Raw genomic sequence first — 23409 nt, 5'->3', positions numbered from 1 at the left:
CCCACAAACAGAAACCCACCAAAGACAAGCTCACAATTCAAAATTACAAAACACACATAATGTTTATTCATTATGAAGATATTCATCAATCAACAAATAATGTGAATCGCCTCCTCGAAATGTCATAAAATTAACCAAACTGTTAAGGAATATACATTATGTTTAAAGTACTTAGCGTCTAAGAGAGAAAATAAAGATTATAAGAAAGAAGTAATCAGAAAGAGAAAACATATTTTTAAAGCCCCAAAAAGAATTACTAGAAAATAAAAACATTCACATTGAAATGAAAAACTCAATGGATGGGTTGGACAGTGGCTGAAGAGAGAAGTTAGTTCTTTTTAAATTTTTTTTTTTTTGATAGGTTTTGGAAGAACAGGTGGTATTTGCTTATAAGAGTGAATTCTTCAGCGGTGATTTCTGAGATTTTGGTGCACCCATCACCCAAGCAGTATACACAGTACCCAATTTGTAGTCTTTTATCCCTCACCTCCCTTCCACCCCTTCCCCCAAGTCCCCAAAGTCCATTGTATCATTCTTTTGCCTTTACATCCTCATAGCTTAGCTCCTACTTATGAGTGAGAACATGCAATGTTTGGTTTTCCATTACTGAGTTACTTCACCTAGAATAATGGAAAGCAGCTAATTCTAAGAAAAATACCCAGAAGACAGTACAAAGTGACCAAGATAATACGAAGAGGGTTTGTATTCATTTGTTTTCACCCTGCTGAAAAAGATAATATGAAGGGTATTTGTATTAGTTTGTTTTCACCCTGCTGATAAAGACATACCCAAGACTGGGCAATATAAAAAATAAAGAGGTTTAATGGACTTACAATTCCACAAGGCTGAGGAGACCTCACAATCATGGCAGAAGTTGAAAGGCACATCTCACATGGCGGCAGACAAGAGAAGAGAGCTTCTGCAGGGAAACTCCCCTTTATAAAACCATCAGATCACTTTGGGAGGCCGAGACGGGCAGATCACGAGGTCAGGAGATCGAAATCATCCTGGCTAACACGGTGAAACCCCGTCTCTACTAAAAAATACGAAAAACTAGCCGGGCGAGGTGGCGGGTGCCTGTAGTCCCAGCTACTCAGGAGGCTGAGGCAGGAGAATGGCGTAAACCCGGGAGGCAGAGCTTGCAGTGAGCCAAGATTGAGCCACTGCACTCCAGGCTGGGTGACAGAGCGAGACTCCGTCTCAAAAAAAAAAAAAAAAAAATCAGATCTCGTGAGACTTATTTAAAATCATGAGAACAGCACAGGACAGACTGCCCCCATGATTCAATTACCTCCCACTGACTCCCTCCCTCAACACATAGGAATTCAAGATGAGATTTGGGTGGGGACACAGCCAAACCATATCAAGAGTTAAGAATCTCAGGAAACAAAATAAGAAAACCCACTATATATCAAATAAGTCCAAGGAAAAAATATGGACACTACATACCAAAAAAATGGAATTGGACCCTTATCTTATACCATTTACTAAAATCAACTCAAAATGGACTAAAGACCTAAACACAAGTCCTGAAACCATAAAATTCCGAGAAGAAAATAAAAGGGGGAGACTCATTGACATTAGTTTTGGCAGTGATTTTCTGGATACTACATCAAATGCTCAGGCAACAAAAGCAGTGGTAAACAAGTGAGACTACATCAAACTAAAAAGCTTCTGCACAACAAATGACGTAATCAACAGAATGAAAAGGCAGCCGACAGACTGGGAGATAATATTTGCAAACAATATATCTGATAAGGGGTTAATATCTGAAATATGCTTAAAAACTTATACTCAATAGCAAAACAATAATAATAATAACCAAGTTTAAAAATGGGCAAAGAGGCCAGGCATGGTGGCTCATGCCTGTAATCCCGGAATTTTGGGAGGCCAAGGCAGGCAGATCACTTGAGGTCAGGAGTTCGAGACCAGTCTGGCCAACATGGCAAAACCTCGTCTCTCCTAAAAATACAAAAATTAGCCAGGTGTGGTGGAACATGTCTGTGGTCCCTGTGAGGTTGCTGTGAGCCGAGATCACACCAATGCACTCCAGCTTCGGTGACAGCGCGAGACTATGTCTCAAAAAAAGGGTAGGGGTGGGGGCAAAAAGAACCTGTATTAGTCCATTTTCATGCTGCTATAAAGAAATACATGACAGCCTGACCAACATGGAGAAACCCTGTCCCTACTAGAAATACAAAATTAGCCAGGCATGGTGGCACATGCCTGTAATCCCAGCTACTCAGGAGGCTGAGGCAGGAGAATCGCTTCAACCCACGATGCGGAGGTTGTGGTGAGCAGAGATCACACCATTGCACTCCAGCCTGGGCAACAAGAGCGAACTCCACCTCAAAAAAAAAGAAAAAAGAAACAAAAAATACCCAAGACTGGGTAATTTATAAAGGAAAGAGGTTTAATTGACTCACAGTTCCACACAGCTGGGGAGCCCTCAGGAAGCTTGCAATCATGGCAGAGGGCAAAGGAGAAGCAAGTACCTTCTTCACAAGGCAGCAGGAGAGAGAAAATGCAGGGGGAACTGCCACTTATAAAACCATAAGATCTCTTGAGAATGCACTCTCATGAGAACAGCATGGGGGAAACCACCCCCATGATCCAATCACCTTCCACCAGGTCCCTCCCTTGACATGTGGGGATTACAATTGGAGATGAGATTTGGGTGGGGACACAGGGCCAAACCATACCCGAACCTGAATAAATATTCCTCCAAAGATATACAAATGGCCATAGGTACATGAAAGTGTGCTCAACATCACTAATCATCAGGGAAATGAAAATCAAAATCACAATGAGATAGCACCTCACGCCTGCTAGGATGGTTATTATGCAGAATAACAAGAAGAAATAACAAGCATTGGCAAGGATGTGAAGGAAAGGGAACATGTGCACATTGTTGGTAGGAATGTAAATTGGTACATCCATTATGGAAAACAGTACAGAGGGTCTTCAAAAACTTAAAAATAGAATGACCAGGTGACCCAGCAACCCCTCTCCTGGGCATATACCCAAAGGAAAATAAATCAGTGCCTCAGAGAGTATCTGCACTCCCATGTTCACTGCAGCCTTATTCACAATAGCTAAAATATGGAAATGACCTCAGTGTCTTTTAATGAATGAATGGCTGAAGAAATTGTGGAATATTATTTAGTCTTTAAAAAAGAAGGGGTTCTGCTCTTTTTTTGTGATAACATGGATGAACCTGGAGGATATTATGTTAAGTGAAATAAGCCAGGCACAGGAAAAAAATACTGCATAATTTTACTTTTACATAGAATCTTATTTTTTAAAAGCTAAATACATAGAAACAGTGACTAGAAGAGTGATTAGCGGGAGTAGGGGAGGGGAAGAAATGAGGTCAAAAGATACAAAGTTACAGTTTTGTAGGATGGATGTCTACAGGTATGCTATACAGCAAGATGACATATTAATAATATTGCATTGTATACTTCTATCGTGGAAATTTGCCAAGAAAGTAGATTTAAGGTGTTCTTACCACAAAAAAAAATAGGTAGCTATGTGAGGTAATGGATATGTTAATTTTCTTGACTGTTGTAACCATTTCACTATGTATGTGTACATTAAAATCTTATGTTGTACACATTAAATATACATAATAAAAAATAAGTCCAAGATTAAATATATGGGAAAACAGAGGAGAGGCAATATTGAAGAGACACAAACTAAGAATTTGCCAGACTTAATGAAGGAAATGAATCCTCAGATTGAAGAATCACAACAACTCCCAAACAAGATAAATTTTTTAAATTCCATACATAGACACTGTTAGGGAAACCACTGAATAGAAAATACAAAGAGGTTATATTAAAAGCAACAAGAAAGAAAGACAAACAGACTGACAAAAGATTTATCAGCAGCAAGAGATTCTAGAAAATTAGGAAATAATATTTCCAAAGTGCTGAGAGAAAATAATGACCAAACTCAAATTCTATATCCCTTTAAACTATTGAAAAAATAAAAAGCATTTTTACACATGATATTTTCTCTTTCATGGAATGTCCTCCCATCCTCTTAGGGCCCAAACTTAGCGCCACATGCTAACAAGTGAAAAGCTACATGATGGTTTCATTTCTACTTGGATACTTCACCAAGTCCCTGCACAGTACAGCACTTTTCACTTTTCAAGTAACTTTGTAAATATTGACTTGCCTATCTCCCAATGTACACTGTTAATGTGTGTGTATACACACACACATATATTCATATGAACCTCTGTATATACACATACACGCATACGTACACATATATACTGGCCAGGAGCAGTGGCTCACATCTGTAATCCCAACACTTTGGGAGGCCAAGGTGGGTGGATCACCTGAGGTCAGGAGTTTAAGACCCGCCTGGCCAACACGGTGAAACCTGGTCTCTACCAAAAATACAAAAAATTAGCCAGGCATGGTGGCAGGTGCCTGTAATCCCAACTACTTCGGAGGCTGAGGCAGGAAAATTGCTTGAACCCAGAAGGCGGAAGTTGCAGTGGGATCCGAGATCGTGCCATTGCACTCCAGCCTGGGCAACGAGAATGAAATTCTGTCTTAAAAATAAATAAACAAACAAACAAACATTCATCACTGACTTCCTGCATTCATCACTGACTTCCTAATACCTAACACAGAGCTGGGAAATGAGTGGGTGCTCGTTAAACATTTGTTAACTAGAAAAAGAGATTTTCTACTAAAGTGCAGTAGTCTAGAAGTTAATACAAAGGTTTTGGAGTCAGACTTACCTGGAGCTTCACTCCATATCTGCCATTTATTAACTATGTGATCTTAAGCAAGTTATGCTTTTTCATATGTCAAATAGTAACAAAATTTCTTATAGGGTAGAGAAGATTAAAGGAGAACATCTTCTGTTAAGAGAGTATTTTTGGAAGAAGCTGAACTTTGCAGAGACAAAGCAAAAAGTAACTTTTTTCACACGACTGCTTTTTGAAAAGTCTCATTTTTAGGTACTAAAATTCTAACACATTAGAATATAAACATTTTAATTCTCAAGCAATTTAAACTGTGCTTTCTTCCCAGGCAGGATTTATGGATTTATGTTTTCATCCAGAAACCTGCATTAGGGAAAGGGGGATGTGACTCTCTTCATAATTGCACCATTGTCTCCTTCCTTTCCTGTCTCTGGCTATTGCAGTGTTAATTTGAAGAAGGGAAATGGAAAGGTAAGGTCTTTTTGAATGATCAAGCTGGTAGAAGTTACAAATACTGACTCTTTTCTCTTGCGGAGCATCATGTTGGTCCATTTGAGACCACCTACAGGTAACCATTACTGCATTCTTCCCAGACAAGACTATTTCATACCCTGTCGGATCCCTTAGAGCCCCTCCCTTATGCTGGACATCTGACTGCACCCTTCTAAGCTTCTTCTAGAATTGCCTTACTCAAGCAAGAAATTCTCTGAGGTGGAATGATTTTCAAGACGACACAGCTCATGTACCATCCTTGGGTCCAAGGAAAGTTAGTCTAAGGAAAACTCATACATTTTTATCCCAACAAATTTTGTAAATGCAGTCTTCTTTTTCTCCATGCACTGGCAGGAGTTGCACCTGGACCTTCTCTCAAGCTTTTTTCAAGGTCTTAAGTAATATTTTGCAGTGCATTCTTAGTTTACAAGCATGTTTTCTTAAACTATCTTTTTGTTACCAGTTTCTAATTTAATAGCATTCTGGCCAGAGAATTTAATCTCTATGAGGTTAGTTCTTTGAAGTTTTTTAAGATTCATTTTGTGTCCTAATATGTGGCTAAAAAATGGATATACAGGGACAGAAATGGACAGTCCCAAAAACAAACTCACAATTTGTAGAAATTGTGGTATATAATAGTATGGCATTCTTCAGTGATGAAGAATAGGTAATTCAGTTAAATATTGTGCTATAACTGTACATACATACTTTAACTTGTGTTTTATTCACACTATACAGCATTTGTAATCAAAGCAACATCAATGGAGTGTAGAAACAGATGCAATGTTTTTTTTAAATTTATTTAGTATTATTATACTTTAAGTTGTAGGGTACCAATGCATAATGTGCAGGCTTGTTACATATGTATGCTTGTGCCATGTTGGTCTGCTGCACCCATCAACTCGTCATTTACATCAGGTATAACTCCCCAATGCAATCCCTCCCCCTCCCCTCCCCATGATAGGCCCGATTATTGTGATGTTCCCTTCCTGAGTCCAAAGTGATCTCATTGTTCAGTTCCCACTATGAGTGAGAACATCTGCGGTGTTTGGTTTTCTGTTCTTGTGATAGTTTGCTAAGAATGATGGTTTCCAGCTGCATCCATGTCCTACAAGGGCCTTAAACTCATCCTTTTATGTGCATAGTATTCCATGGTGTATAGGCTCGTCTATCACTGATGGACATTTGGGTTGATTCCAAGTCTTTGCTATTGTGAATGTTTTGCTTAATAAACATCGTGTGCATGTGTCTTTATAGCAGCATGATTTATAATCCTTTGGAGTATATCTGATAATGGGATGGCTGGGTCATATGGTACTTCTAGTTCCTAGATCCTTGAGGAATCGCATACTGTTTTCCATAATGGTTGAACTAGTTTCAATCCCACCAACAGTGTAAAAGTGTTCCTGTTTCTCCACATCCTCTCTCCAGCACCTGTTGTTCCTGACTTTTTAATGATAAGCCATTCTAACTGGTGTGAGATGGTATCTCATTGTGGTTTAGATTTGCATTTCTCTGATGGCCAGTGATGATAGGCATTTTTTTCATGTGTCTGTTGGCTGTATGAATGTCTTCTTTTTTGAGAAATATCTGTTCATATCCTTTGCCCACTTTTTTGATGGGGTTGTTTTTTCTTGTAAATTTGTTTGGCAGGTTCTTTGTAGGTTCTGGATATTAGCCCTTTGTCAGATGAGTAGATTGCAGAATTTTCTCCCATTCTGTAGGTTGCCTGTTCACTCTGATGGTAGTTTCTTCTGCTGTGCAGAAGCTCTTTAGTTAATTAGATCCCATTTGTCAATTTAGCTTTGCTGCGTTGCTTTTGGTGTTTTAGACATGAAGTCTTTGCCCATGCCTATGTCTGAATGGGTACTACCTAGGTTTCCTCTGGGATTTTTTGTAGTATTAGGTCTAACATTTAAGTCTCTTATCCATCTTGAATTAATTTTCGTATAAGAGGGAGTAAGGAAAGGATCAGTTTCAGCTTTCTACTTATGGCTGTAATTTCCCAGCACCATTTATTAAATAGAATCCTTTCCCCATTTCTTATTTTTCTGAGGTTTGTCAAAGATCAGATGGCTATGGAGAAATGTGTGAGTATTATTTCTGAGACTCTGTTCTGTTCCATTGAGTCTATATCTGTTTGGTACCAGTACCATGCTGTTTTGGTGACTGTAGCCTTATGAGTACAGTTTGAAGTCAGGTGGCGTGATGCCTCCAGGCTTTGTTCTTTTGGCTTAGAAGTTGTCTTGGAGATCTTGGCGGGCTCTTTTTGGTTCATATGAACTTTAAAGCAGTTTTTCCAATTCTGTGAAGAAACTCATTGGTAGGTTGATGGGGATGGCATTGAATCTATAAATTACCTTGGGCAGTATGCATTTTCCGCGATATTGATTCTTCTATCCATGAGCATGAGTATGTTCTTCCATTTGTTTGTGTCCTCTTTGATTTCAACTGAGCAGTGGTTGTAGTTCTCCTTGAAGGTCCTTTACATCCCTTGTAAGTTGGATTCCTAGGTATTTGATTCTCTTGGAAGCAATTGTGAATGGAAGTTCATTCATGATTTGGCTCTGTGTTTGTCTGTTATTGGTGTATAGAATGCTTGTGATTTTTGCACATTAATTTTGTATCCTGAGACTTTGCTGGGATTGCTTATCAGCTTAAAGGAGATTTTGGGCCGAGACAATGGGTTTTCTAAATATACAATCATGTCATCTGCAAACAGGGACAATTTATTCTTCTTTTCCTAACTGAATACCCCTGATTTCTTTCTCTTGCCTAATTGCCTAGTAGAACTTCCAACACTATGTTGAATCTGAGTGGTGAGAGAGGGCATCCCTGTCTTGTGCCAGTTTCAAAGGGAATTTTCCAGTTTTGCCCATTCAAGTATGATATTGGCTGTGGGTTTGTCATAAATATCTTATTATTTTGAAAGTGCGTTCCATCAATGCAATTTATTGGCGTTTTTAGCATGAAGGGCTGTTGAATTTTGTCAAAAGCCTTTTCTGCATCTATTGAGATAATCATGTGGTTCTTGTCTTTGGTTCTGTTTATATATGCTGGATTACGCTTATTGATTTGCAAATGTTAGACCAGCCTTGCATCCCAGGGATGAAGCCCACTTGATCATGGTGGATAAGCTTTTTGATGTGTTGTTGAATCCATTTGCCAGTATTTTTATTGAGGATTTTGCCTCGATGTTCATCAGGGATATTGGTCTAAAATTCTCTTTTTTGTTGTGTCTCTGCCAGGCTTTGGTATCAGGATGATGTCGGCCTCATAAAATGAGTTAGGGAGGATTCCTCTTTTTCTATTGATTGGAATAGTTTCAGAAGGAATGGTACCAACTCCTCCTTATACCTCTGGTAGAATTCAGCTGTGAATCCATCTGGTCCTGGACTTTTTTTTTGGTTGGTAGGCTATTAATTATTGCCTCAATTTCAGAACCTACTATTGGTCTATTCAAGGGATTCAACTTCTTCCCTGGTTTAGTCTTGGAAGAGTGTAAGTGTCAGGAAATTATTCATTTTCTTCTAGGTTTTTCCAGTTTATTTCGCGTGAGGTGTTTATAGTATTCTCTGGTGGTAGTTTGTATTTCTGTGGGGTCAGTGGTGATATCCTTTATCATTTTTTTAATTCGTGATTTGATTCTTCTCTCTTTTCTTCTTTATTAGTCTTGCTAGTGGTCTGTCAATTTTGTTGATCTTTCAAAAACCAACTCCTGGATTCATTGATTTTTTGGAGGGTTTTGTGTCTCTATCCTTGAGTTCTGCTCTGATCTTAGTTATTTCTTGCCTTCTGCTAGCTTTGGAATGTGTTGCTCTTGCTTCTCTAGTTCTTTTAATTCTTGATGTTAGAGTGTCAATTTTGATCTTTCCTGCTTTCTCTTGTGGGCATTTAGTGCTATAAAATTTCCCTCTACACTGCTTTAAATGTGTCCCAGAGATTCTGGTATGTTGTATCTTTGTTCTCATTGGTTTCAAAAGAACATCTTTATTTCTGCCTTCATTTCGTTATGTACCCAGTAGTCATTCAGGAGCAGGTTGTTCGGTTTCCATGTAGTTGGCCGGTTTTGATTGAGTTTCTTAGTCCTGAGTTCTAGTTTGATTGCACCGTGGTCTGAGAGACAGTTTATTTATAATTTCTGTTCTTGCACATTTGCTGAGAGTGCTTTACTTCCAATTATATGGTCGAGATTTTGGAGTAAAGTGCGATGTGGTGCTGGAAAGAATGTATTCTGTTGATTTGGGGTGGAGAGTTCTATAGATGTCTATTAGGTCTGCTTGCAGAGATGAGTTCAATTCCTGGATATCCTTGTTAACTTTCTGTCTTGTTGATCTGTCTAATGTTGACGGTGGAGTGTTAAAGAATCCCATTATTGTGTATGGGAGTCTAAGTCTCTTTGTAAGTCTCTAAGGACTTGCTTTATGAATCTGGGTGCTCCTGTATTGGGTGCATATATATTTAGGATAGTTAGCTCTTCCTGTTGAATTGATCCTTACCATTATGTAATGGCCTTCTTTGTCTCTTTTGATCTTTGATGGTTTAAAGTCTGTTTTATCAGGGCCTAGTGGTACAACCCCTGCTTTTTTGGATTCTCCATTTGCTTGTAAATCTTCCTCCATCCCTTTATTTTGAGCCTTTGCTTCATATCTCTGCATGTGAATGGGTCTCCTGGACAGACCACAGCAATAGACTGATGGAGTCTTGACTCTTTATCGGTTTGCCAGTCTGTGTCTTTTAATTGGAGCATTTAGTCCATTTACATTTAAGGTTAAGATTGTTATGTGTGAACCCAGTCCTGCCATTATGATATTAACTGGTTATTTTGCTAGATTAGTTGATGCAGTTTCTTCCCTAGCCTCGATGGTCTTTACATTTTTAGCATGTTTTGTGGCTGGTACCCGGTTGTTCCTTTCCATGATGCTTCCCTTCAGGGTCTTGTAGGCAGGCCTGGTGGTGACAAAAATCTCCTAAGCATTTGCTTATCTGTAAAGGATTTTATTTCTCCTTCACTTATGAAACTTAGTTTGGCTGGATATGAAATTCTGGGTTGAAAATTCTTTCTTGAAGAATGTTGAATATTGGCTACTCTCTTCTGGCTTGGAGAGTTTCTGCCGAGAGATCTGCTGTGAGTCTGATGGGCTTCCTTGTGGGTAACCCGACCTTTTGTTATTTATTATTATTATATTGTAAGTTGTAGAGGGTACGTGCATAGGTACAGGTTTGTTATTACATATGTATACTTGTGCCTTGTTGGAGTGCTGCACTTATCCAACTCGTCATTTACATCGAATTATAACTCCCAGTAATCCCTCCCCTCCCCCTCCCATGATGGGCCCGATTGTGTGATGTTCCCCTTCCCGAGTCAAGTGATCTCATTGTTCAGTTCCCACCTATGAGTGAGAACATGCGATTGTTTAGTTTCTGTTCTTGTGATAGTTTGCTAAGAATGATGGATTCCAGCTGCATCCATGTCCCCTACAAAGACACAAACTCATCCTTTTTATGGCTGCATAGTATTCAGATTGTATATGGCACATTTTCTTAATCAATCTGTCACTTTGTTGATGGACATTTGGGTTGATTCAAGTCTTTGCTATTGTGAATAGTGCTGCAATAAACATACGTGTGCATGTGTCTTTAGAGCAGCATAATTTGCCATAATCCTTTGGGTATATCCCAGTAATGGGATGGCTGGGTCATATGGTACATCTAGTTCTAGATCCTTGAGGAATGCATGTACTGTTTTTCCATAATGGTTGAACTAGTTTACAATCCACCAACAGTGTAAAGTGTTCTATTTCTCCACATCCTCTCAGCACCTGTTGTTTTCCTGACTTTTAATGATCGCCATTCTAACTTTGTGGTGTGAGATATGGGTATCTCCTTGTGGTTTTTGATTTGCATTTCTCTGATGGCCTGTGATGATGAGCATTTTTCATGTGTTTGTTGGCTGTATGAATGTCTTCTTTTGAGAAATGTCTATTGCTCCTTTGCCCACTTTGATGGGGTTGTTTGTTTTCTTGTAAATTTGTTTGAGTTCTTTGTAGGTTCTGGATATTGGCCAGCACGTCAGATGGAGTAGATTGCAAAATTTTCTCCCATTCTGTGGAGTTGCCTGTTCACTCTGATGGTAGTTTCTTTTTAACGTGCGACTCTTTTGGTTTAATGAGATCCCATTTGTCAATTTTGGCTTTTGCTGCCGTTGCTTTGGTGTTTTAGACATATGAGTGCTTTGCCCATGCCTATGTCTGAATGGTACTACTAGGTTTTCCTCTAGGATTTTTATGGTATTAGGTCTAACATTTTAAAGTCTCTAATCCATCTTGAATTAATTTTAAATTATGAGGAGTAAAGAAAGGATCCATTTTCAGCTTTCTACTTATGGCTGGCAAATTTTCCCAGCACCATTTTATTAAATAGAATCCTTTCCCCATTTCTTGTTTTCTCTCAGGTTTGTCAAAGATCAGATGGCTGTAGATGTGTGGTATTATTTGCAGGGGCTCTGTTCTGTTCCATTGGTCTATATCTCTGTTTGGTACCAGTACCATGCTGTTTTGGTTACTGTAGCCTTAAGAATTAACCCGACCTTTCTCTCTGGCTGCCCTTAAGATTTTTCCTTCATTTCTTTGGTGAATCTGGCAATTATGTGTCTTGGAGTTGCTCTTCTCGAGGAGTATCTTTGTAGGCGTTCTCTGTATTTCCTGGATTTCAATGTTGGCCTGCCCTACTAGGTTGGGAAGTTCTCCTGGATGATATCCTGAAGAGTGTTTTCCAACTTGGTTCCATTTTCCCCCTCGCACTTTCAGGCACCCCAATCAGGCGAATTTGGTCTTTTTACATAATCCCATACTAGCGAGCTTTGTTCATTTCTTTTCTTCTTTTTTCTTTTGAACCTCTTCTGCTTCATTTCATTCATTTGATCCTCAATTGCTGATACTCTTTCTTCCAGTTGATCCCGGTCGGTTACTGGAAACGTGCATTTGTCCGCATTATTTCTCGTGTCATGGTTTCATCTCTTTCATTTCGTTTATGACCTTCTCATTGGGCAATTACTCTGGCAAGATCAATTCTTCCACTTTTTTCAAGATTTTTAGTTTCTTTCTTTCCAGGTGCGTGAAGAATTCCTCCTTTAGCTCTGAAATTTGATGGACTGAAGCCTTCTTCTCATCTCATCAAGTCGTTCTCATAATCAGCCTTGATCCGTTGCTGGCGGTGAGCTGCGGCTCGCTTTGCGGGGGAGATGTGCTCTTATTTTGAATTTCAGCTTTTCTGCCCTGCTTTTTCCCCATCTTTGTGGTTTTATCTGCCTCGGTCTTTGATGATGGTGATGTACTGATGGGTTTTGGTGTAGGTGTCCTTCTGTTTGATAGTTTTTCCTTCCTAACAGTCAGGACCCTCAGCTGTAGGTCTGTTGGAGATTGCTTCAGGTCCCTCCAGACCCTGTTTGCCTGGGTATCAGCAGCAGGGGCTGCAGAGGTAGAATGCTTCTGGTGCTTGAGTGTACTGTCACAGTTCTTGCTTTGGAGCTTCCTCTCAGGGTGTACTCCCGCCTGTGAGGTGTGGGGTCTCAGGTGCCCCTAGTGGGGATGTCTCCCGGATTAGGCTACTCGGGGTCAGGGGACACTTGAGCAGAGGAGTCTGTGCCCTCGGATCTCAACCTCCGTGTTGGAGATCCCTGCTCTCTTCAAAGCTGTCAGACAGAATTAGTTTTGCGTCTGCAGAGGTTTCTGCTGCTTTGTTGTTGTTGTTGTTGTTGTTGTTGTTGTTGTGTGGCTGTGCCCTGTCCCCAGAGGTGGAGTCTACAGAGACAGGCAGGTTTCCTTGAGCTGCTGTGAGCTCCACCCAGTTGGAGCTTCAGCAGCTTTGTTCCCTACCCAAGCCTCTCAGCAATGGCGGGGCCCCTCCCCAGCCTCACTGCTGCCTTGCATTGGGCTACAGACTGCTGTGCTGGCAATGAGGGAGGCTCGTGGAGGCGATGGGACCACTTGACCCAGGTGTGGGATATGATCTCCTGGTGTGCCTGTTTGCTTAAAGTGCAATATTGGGGGTGGGAGTTACCCCGATTTTCCAGGTTGTGTGTCTCAGTTCCCTGGCTAGAAGGGATTCCCTTCCCCTTGCGCTTCCCAGGTGAGGCGATGCCTCGCCCTGCTTCAACTCTAGCTGGTCGGGCTGCAACAGCTGAGCCAGCACCCGATCGTCGGCACTCCCCAGTGAGATGAACCCAGTACCTCAGTTAAATGCACAGAAATCACCGGTCTTGCCTTAAGCACAAGCTAGGAGTTGGAGACTGGAGCTGTTCCTGATAGGCCATCTTGCTCCCTCCCAAGATACAATGTTAACTGGGAAAGGCCAGTTGCAAAATGATAGAAAAGTACAACAACAGATATAAAGTTTTAAAACATGCAAGAGAATTGTGTCATTTTTATAAAACATATATAGGGAAATTCTAGAAACATGCATGAAAATAATGAATAGTTTATTTGGGATAATAGGTTTCTTTAGGAAAAGAGGAAAGAGTAGCAGTTTAGGCTTTAATTGTATCTATAGCAGTCAATATTTTCAAGGTAAGAACTGAAACCAAAAAGGGCAAAAATTTAGGTTTTGTTAAAGTTGGGTGTTTAGTACATGTAGTTCATTGTTTGGGTTCCAATGCATTTTTCTATACTGTGAAGCTTTTCCTATTAAAATTATAAACAATAATGTCAAGGGTAGCAATGGAGATATAAGACCTTTTATTTTTAGTAGTTTTTATTATTGATGCCTTTTAAGATTAAGCATACCTTTCTAACTCAAAATAACATCCACATCACACATTTAGCACCAGGATACTCAAGTTAGTACATTATGGAGAACCCAGAATTAGGTAATATCTATCTGAGAACTAAGATAATCAGAGATTTATCTCCAAACCAATTTTCCAAGACCTTATGGAAAAAGAAAAGGTCACAATACATGTGAATTATAATCATCAGGCCTGTGCACTTGAGCCATGAAGTTCCCCTAGATGGTCTTTCCCTGACCCCAGGTAGAACCCATGTTTCCAGTTATCATTTCTGGTTCTCTGTCTCACTATAGGAAGTTCTACAGTGAGCTTCTCATGGCAGCTTTTCGTTTGAGCCGATTGAAGGGATCTAGAGCTGGAGAAAAGTTTACACAGAGCTCTGGAATAGAAGGGAGAAATCTTCAGCAAGACGAAGAGATGGAAGGCTCATAACTGACTATATTCCCCCAGTCTCAGAAGCCCAAAATTTAATCATAAGCTTTGGTTTATGCTACACTACATTGGTTGGATTATAACCTGCTTGCCTGTTTACTCACTTGGTTTTAAATATTATTACAAACACACATCAACTTATTGTCCAACAAAGAAAAAAGAACATTGATGATAATTCATATCTACTTAGATAGACCTTTTACATCACCTGTCTCTGTTACCTCCTGCTTAAGTTAACCAACCTCTAGAATCTTGAGTTAATCATCCTCTTACTCTTCTTAATATGTTTATATATTATATACATCTATGATTTTGATACACCTATAGATATTCCAAAAAGAATATTGTCAAGTTTGAGATGATCTTAAATGTATTAAAGGATAACAAGTTTTAAGTAACTTGAGGTGGACTTGTCTTTAGATTTCAGCATCATATTACTTCACTGATATTATTGGATTTAGGTTTGGTTCACTTATTTTTCACTGCTATATAATAGCCCTTTGCATGAACATATCACAATGTATTTATACATTCTCTGTGATATGTATTTGGGTTGTTTACTGATTTCCATTATACAAAGCATGGGTCTAAGCTTGTATGAGTGTATGTTTCTGTGCTCTAAGTTACTAACTCTCATATGTGAGGAAGTTTTTTGAGATGTCTTTTAATCTCAGATTCCTCAACCATAAAGTGGACATGGGAACTACTATCACAAAGGTGTTGGAAGAATTAAACAAAATGCCTATTATTGTTTTAAAAATTATAATTTATACTTTGTAATCTATCAACAAATTAAGTATAGTTTCAGTATAAAGTAATTTACTCCATTTTTGCTTCCAAGGTTATAAATGAACAGGCTTCACCATACACAATAACCTATAACAACAGGAGTAGTAGAATAAGAAGCTAACATTTTTTGAGCCCTTTTTATGTGCCACACACTGTACGAAGCACTCCACATGCATGATTTCATGAAGCCTGCAGTTCTATGAGCAGGTACCATTTCTCATTTTACAAATCGGGAAACTGAAGCACACAGAAATTAAGCAACTTGCTTACCACTGTAGAACTAGTCAGTGACAGAACTGGAATTTTAACACAAAGAATTGGAAATCTTGATCACTGCTTCTCGCAAACCCTTCTTCATTTTCCTTCTTTACTGTTATTACCCACTATACCCTATCTTCTAGATATTTGCTTTTGTCTAATCTCTACAATACTATAAAATGATTAATTTTATCCTCCTCCCTCCAAGTGGTTACCTCTTTTCTATATATTTTCCTTACCTAGAAAACAACAACAAAAGCAGCAGAAACCTCTGCAGACGCAAACAATAATATTACATGGGGAAATATCATTTACCTCTATGAGTAAGACTCAGTTTCCTTATTTCCAAAATGGGCATACTAATAGGATCTGTCTCTAAGAATTTATGTAGCTACTACATGCCTGAAAGGTACTCTGTGTTCAATAGGTTGTATCCATTTTGTTGTTGTTGTTATTTGATGGAGAAGTTGGCACAGGGCACAATTCTGGCAACATGTGTCTTTGAAAAATTTATTAATCTAAATATAGGAAACAAATCCTTGAAGTTTTGTTGATTTCAGATATTATACATAGACAAGGACAATTTTCTCATTATTATCTGCTATGGTTTTAAAATGTCCCCCAAAGTTCATGTGTTAGGAGCTTAATACCCAATACAACAGTATTGGGAGATAGGCCTTTAAGAGGTGATTAGGTATCTTTTCTCATGAACCCTTGGAGGGCGCTTTCTTATGAATAGATTAATGCTGTTATTGCAGGAATTGTCATGGGAGTGGGTTCCTGATTAAAAAAAAAAAAAAAAAGATGAGTCTGGCCCAACTTCCTCTCTGTATCTTATATATGCACTTCCTTACCATGTGACACCTTCCACAATGGAATAATCCTCACCAAATTCTAGCGTTGTGCTCTCAGACTTCCTAGCCTCCAGAATCATGAGCCAAAGAAACTTTCGTTCTTTATAAATTACCCCATCTGTGGTATTCCATTACAGCAGCAGAAAATGGATGAAAACAGTATCATTTCACAGTCTACAAACTAAAGTTAAATTTAAAACCAGAACTTGAGGCATGACTTTCTATTCCTAAACCCAAACAGTACTAAATCAAAAATTACAACATAAATTCTATTGAATGGGTACTTTTATTTAATTTATAATGTATTTTAGTTAGATGATTATGTGAAAGCTATAAGCATTGGCATTATATTGCATTTTTTTAATTAAGTAGCATCATTGAAAGTAGTTTAAATCAACTGAGGGAGCCAACTGATTTTTTTTCTTTAAAAGTTATCAATATAATGCATTAAATGATTCAATACATATTTCTAGTCTAATTTATTTTCATTTTTATGTAGATTTTGACCACCAATATGTTTGAAGATCTTTCTCGGGGTATTCCAAGGGTCTGGGGCATTCTCAATCTCCTGGGCCTTTCGGCTACAAAAGAGACTTTTAGTATGAGGTTTATCATTTTGGAGAAATCAGAGACTTTCTGGCCAACACAGACTGTGAATAATAAAAATAAAAATAATAGAAAATTGTTATATAGAACTTACCAAAAGTGTCTTTATACATATTAAATAATTAAATCTTTACCACAATTATGAGGCAGCTACTATTATCTATTTTTTACATAAAGTCAAATGAGGCAAAGAAAGGTTAGGTAACTCACCCTAAGATCCTACAACTGGTTATTAGCAGACCTAGAATTCAAGACAAGATATCTGACACCTCAGTCCATGTTGTTCCTGCCTATGCTGTAATGCTTCCCAGCTAAGGACTGGCTGGAAGTAGATCAAGGGCTTTTAGAACAGATTACAGAAAGTGAAACTATACTTACTGCAATGTCCATTCTGCTTTACCAGCAATAGTAGTCTTGAGAGCAGATTGATATTTGCACTCACAGAACACAAAAACATAGCAAACCTCCAGACCTGGGATAGAAATCAAAGGACAATCTTATCTCTATTTATAGTGTTCCATTTTAAAGGGCAACATATTCACCTATAATTATGTATTATTTTGGAGGGAAGACATAAAGCATAGCATACATAGTCAGACCATGTGCTCTGAAGTGAGGTTGCCTGGTTGAATCCTGGCTCATCCACTTACTAACTGGATGACTTTGAGAAGGTTACTCAATTTTTTGTGCCTTGGATTTCCCATTTGCAAATAAAATATAAGAATAATGCCTACCTAATAGGGTTATGAGGACAATAAAAGTGACTCAATACTTACAAAGCACATAGAAGAGTTCATGGCCCATAACAAGTACTTTATAAAGGTTTGTGAATAAATGAATTTTTTGAAGGCTGGAGAAAATGGGCAGAATGCTATTGTTGCTAACCTTTCTAGGTGATGGTAACATGAATGATTACTATTTTCCTCTTTGTACCTTTCTACATTTTTTATTTCAAATTTCCACAAATAGAAAAATGAGAAAATATTTCATCTGTTGAGTAACCACTACCTTGAACAAAGCATTGATCAGTCACTCATGAGTGGAAACTGACTTTATTTAATATTCCACTGTATCTCCAGTACCCACCAAAATTCCTAGCATATCATAAGCCTTTAATAAGTGTCTATGAACTAATAAACTGATCAGAACAGTCAGATATTAATAGGCATAGTTATTGATCTCAAGGAGTATGCAGTCTGGAGGGACAGCTTAAACTAATATGTTTTTTTGAATTAACAAGAAATAGTTTATATTTTTGGCAATATGCTTTATTTGGGAATTGTTACTCAGCATATAATATCCAAATCTTTTTGCTAGCATCATAAAAAAGCAATACAGTGGCAGGTTAAGAGCACTGAGTCAAACAGGAGTTAAACAATCTCATGAGATGTTTCAAAACTGATTCTGTCGCTTACTTGCTAGGCTACATTGCATAGCTCACTTTGCCTCTCTGAGCTCAGATTCCTCAACTCTAAAGTAAAGAAAATCAGACCGCCTACCTCATTAAGGTATTGAGATAAATAAATGAGATATTACATCTGATTTGTTTAGCTGAGTGCCTAGCACATAGCAAGCACTCATTAAATTGTTGCTGTCTGGGATTTTTAAAAATTAATGTTTAGGCAGTAACACAAACAGATTGAGATATTGCATGGAATGGAGGTTCAAAGTGTTAAGTGGGGACAGAGACAAAGCCATTTCAACTGGTAGTCATCAAGCAAAGTGTCCTGGAAGAGGCTGAATTCGAGCCTTGCAGGTTAGGTTTAATAGATGAAGGAAAGGATAAGCAAAGACACAATAGTCTAAATGGGTGAGGGGCAATGAGTGAGAAGGAATCAGATATCCTTGGATGGTGGTTGTACAGGGATATGGGGAAGTTTAAGTCCTAATTTGAGAATTACATCTTACACGCAAAGTGAGATGTCCCAAATGACCAGAAATACGGATTGCCATAAAATATAAAATATATGCCCGTAATGGCTGGAGGGAGGGAGGAATGGAGAATTGATGTTCAAGGAGAATATATTTTCAGTTATACAAGATGAATAAGTCCTAGAAATCTGCTATACAACATTTCTCCTATTATTAAAGATACTGTGCCCTAAAAGTTTGTAAACAGGGTAGATCTCATGTTAAGTTTTCTTACCACAATGAAAGAAAAAAGAGAAGAAATAAGAGAGTAGAAGCCGTATCCTTCTCATCCATTCAGTCATCTATCAGAATCCCTCCCCCATCACTTCCACCTGCTTACAGCCATCTGTCTCTAGGAGGAAAACAAACATCACCTTAAATTTCAAGTAATGAGAGCAAGAGCCATTTCAAATACATGACAATCTGAGTTCTAGAATGGTTCCGGTGAGGATTACTTTCTTACTTTGAAAGAGATCCACACAATAAACTAGAGTGGCCAACCATTTTTTTTTGAAAGTTGCTTTAACAATAAAAATATCAATCTGATTTGTTTAATGTTTGTATGTTACAACTGTAATAAAATTAATAGCTAACAAAAAATACATATATATATATATATATATATATATATATATATATATATATATATATATATATATGTGCCCTGGTGGCTTTCCTGGGTGAGAAGCAAGGGCCATACATAAGTAGACTTGAGGATGCTTTAGACAGAAGAGTAAAGATTCACATCCTGGAATCTAAAGTCTTAACCCTATTACTTATTATATTTCAAAGTTCTAAGAACAGTGTCTAGCAAGGGGCTGCTTCTAACGCAGGGAGACAGGAAAGCAACTGGTGGCATAAGATGTTCTAGTTGTTTTAGCTTGATGATCAATGAATTCTGAGAAAACGTTCTCCAACCCCATATGCTGTCTTTCAATGTAAGCAGTACGGCTGTGAGGACAGGGCTCGGGAAGTTTGAGAGAACCCATCACTCTGCATCACTGTCATGTGAGCCAGCCTCACACAGGTGGAGTCTTTTCCACCAAAAGAAGTTAGGTCAGGAGGGTGATTTCTGAGAGAAAGAGAAGGCACTGACACTCCCCAGACTCCTTGGGGAAGAAACTCCAAAACTGTAATAATTCTTGGCTTGTTTTCTGCTGTCTTCTCCACCTGAACTCCAGGGACTTCTTGATGATCTCAAAGGATGCTCCCTTGACAGAAGGTGGGGTCTATGAGTGTCTTCAATCTCCTCAGCATGTGGGAGGCCCAGAGAAGGCAGAGAGGAAAATCTTCAGCTTCATGATGGCTGAAAGTTTGTCTAAAATCAGGTGCCTTCTCTGTGTGGTTTTTTGGGGAAGCATATATATAACTGAGACTAGAATTGGGAAAAGAATTACACCAACACAGACAAGCATGCACTAACAATGACAATTTTAGCATTTAGGGGCTGGGTAACAAAAAAAGAGATTTATGTTACATTAAAAGAAATGTTGGCTGGGCACAGTGGTTCATGTCTGTAATCCCAGCACCTTGGGAGGCCGAGGTGGGCGGATCACTTGAGGTCAGGAGTTTGTGACCAACCTGGCCAACATGGTGAAACCCCGTCTCTACTAAAAATACAAAAATTAGCCAGGCGTGGTAGCACAAGCCTGTAATCCCAGCTACTCAGGAGGCTAAGGCGGGAGAATCGCTTGCATCCGGGAGGCAGAGGTTGCAGAGCTGAGATTGTGCCACTGCACTCTAGCCTGGGCAACAGAGCAAGACCTTTCTCAAGAAAAAAAAAAAAGAAAGAAAGAAAGAAATGTTTTTACTATCCTGTTATTTCTGTCTATCTTTTGCCTCTTCGTACCTATCCTTTCACTCAAATAAGGTTTCACTAAAAAATGAGGGAAACAGAGTAACTGTTGGGTAATCTCGTATTTCGATGTCTTTTTACATGATTGCCAGCCTCCAGAATAATTGATGCAGAGAGAAATATTCGCTAAGGGAAATCATTATTCCATCAGCTGGAAATTAAGTGAGAGATGAAACTTTTTATCCTACCACATATTAACTACTGAAAACCCTGAATACAATAAATATATATAGAAAAAGAAGAGAATAATTTCTCCAGGATTCCCCTCCTCTCCTTCTGAGAATTCTCTTTCACTCATTTCTTCCTCTTGCCCTATATCTCTTCTTTTCTCCCTTTCCCATTTCTGTTTCCCTGTAATTTTTTTCTTTAGAGCAGGCGACTGAAAGGAGATTAAAATATATATTAATTTCTAAATACCCTACATTAATGGAAAGAAACCACAATCCAGGTAATTATAACATTTTAAATTTTGTAATTGCTGATAAGAAGAACAAAAGGAAAAATTTTGTACAGATTGTATCAGATGTTGGAAGAATCTGATACGGTGTTAGTTTATCTTTAGGTGAACCCACAACTATGGGAAGAAATAAACTAACAAGACCCCCTGAATTCATCCTTCTTGGACTCTCCTCTTGACCTAGGATCAGAAGCCTCTCTTTGCTGTGTTTCTCCCCATCTACCTTGTCACAGTGATAGGAAACTTGCTCATCATCCTGGCCATCCAGTCAGACACTCGTCTCCAGACACCCATGTATTTCTTTCTAAGTGTCCTGTCTTTTGTTGACGTTTGCTATGTGACAGTCATTATCCCTAAGATGCCGGTGAACTTCTCGTCAGAGACAAAGATCATATCTTATGGTGAGTGTCTGACCCAGATGTACTTTTTCATAGCCTTTGGAAACACAGACAGTTACCTGCTAGAGCCATGGCTGTTGACCGCTACATGGCCACTACATCACCATTGTGAGTCACAGACGCTGTGTCCTGCTTCTGGTTCCCTCCTTCTGCATTCCACATTTTCACTCCCTCCTGCGCATTCTTCTGACTAATCAACTCATCTTCAGTGCCTCCAGTGTCATCCAGCACTTTTTCTGCAATGACCAACCAGTGCTAAAATTGTCCTGTTCCTCCCATTTTGTCAAAGAAATCATTGTAATGACAGAAGGCTTGGCTGTCATAATGACCCCCTTTTCATGTATCATCATCTCTTATTTAAGAATCCTCATGACTGTTCTAAAGATTCCTTCAGTTGCTGGAAAGCTGAAAGCATTTTCTACCTGTGGCTCTCATCTCACAGTGGTGACCCTGTTTTATGGAAGCATTAGCTATGTGTATTTTCAGCCCCTGTCCAACTATACTGTCAAGGATCTAATAGCAACAATTATCTACACCATACTGACTACAGTGCTAAATCCATTTATCCATTTATCCATTTGTCTGAGGGACAAAGACATGAAGCAGGGTTTGGCAAAGTTGATGCACGGGATGAAATGTCAATAAAAGACCTGAAATCTTAGGAAAATACCACAGATCTCTTGCCCTGGACTATAGGTTATTAATGGGTATGTGATTCTGAAATGATTATTAGATTCTGAAAGGATAGGACCTTCAATGATGAAAGGATAGGACCTTTCATTCCTTATATAAGAATGTTTATTGCACGTGTTGAAGCTACTCCTCAATATAATGCCTACAAACTAAGTTAGATCACTGTAATCTCCTGAGTATCCCTATTCATGCAGCTGGGTTTTCTTGTATAGTAATGTAAAGCTGCTTGAATGTCTTTGAGCCACTGTGTGTGTGTGTGTGTGTGTGTGTGTGTGTGTGTGTGTGTGTGTGGCTTCATCATATTAGCCCAGGGGCTCCTCAGTAACGAGGTCTCTCTCTCCCATTATAAATGTCAGAACTGTGACTCCTTCTTCTGCATTTCCTCAAAGATTAAAGCCTGGCTTCTATTGTTGTCATAGTCTCAACAAATAAAATCATCCCATTAGATAACTCTTAGTGAATCAGTGTCAGGTCAGGTTCCTAAGAGTATGGCATCTCAGTATTCTTCCTGCTTCCCACCTGGCAAAGCTGACTGTACCTTAAGTCTCTCATTAATTTCATTTGACCCAAACTCAACTGCACTGTTTTCCCAGGTAGTATGTGTTAAGTTCCAGTAACCTTAGTAGCAGATGCCTCCAACTCCTGGGTCAGTTCTCTTCCTTAACAGACTTAAGACAGTCTTCTAACCAGAAAAACCAATTGTGTAGGAAAGAAACACTTTTGCTCATTTGTGAGTTCTGAGAAATATTAGTCACTGCTAGTCCGTGAATTATCTTGCAACTCAGAGATTTGTGAATTCATTTGCTCTTTCAACAAATTTTTACTTCTGATACACCATGCACCAGCCTACTGGACTTAAAAACAAAGATAATGTGCTACATGATTTAAGTCAACAATGTGAAGGCCAAAGATCAGCAGGGTCTAAGGAAACAAAATAACACAGGCAATACAAGTATTTGGAGGGCAATTTCCTGTTAATTAGATTGTTTTAGGTTTGCAAGGTACAGAGAAACACACATACTTTTAAGTAACAAGTGTCAAATAAAAATCCAATCTGGTCTTAGGTAAGGAGAGATATTACTGCAAAAGGGGGGAAATGGTCTATAGCAATAATGCAAGGGAACTATTGCACTAGGGAGAATGTCTCAAT

General features: G+C 38.8%; 1 pseudogene; it reads left to right on the top strand.

Moving 5' to 3' along the window:
* Positions 1 to 21272: 21272 nt before the first annotated feature.
* LOC108582324 lies at positions 21273 to 22237 on the top strand (annotated as a pseudogene).
* The last annotated feature ends 1172 nt before the right edge of the window (positions 22238 to 23409 follow it).

Source organism: Papio anubis, unplaced genomic scaffold (genome assembly GCF_008728515.1).
Source record: "Papio anubis isolate 15944 unplaced genomic scaffold, Panubis1.0 scaffold121, whole genome shotgun sequence".
NCBI lineage: Eukaryota > Metazoa > Chordata > Mammalia > Primates > Cercopithecidae > Papio > Papio anubis.
The sequence above is the reverse complement of the archived record's forward strand: the minus strand, read 5'-3'. Positions and strand labels throughout refer to the sequence as shown.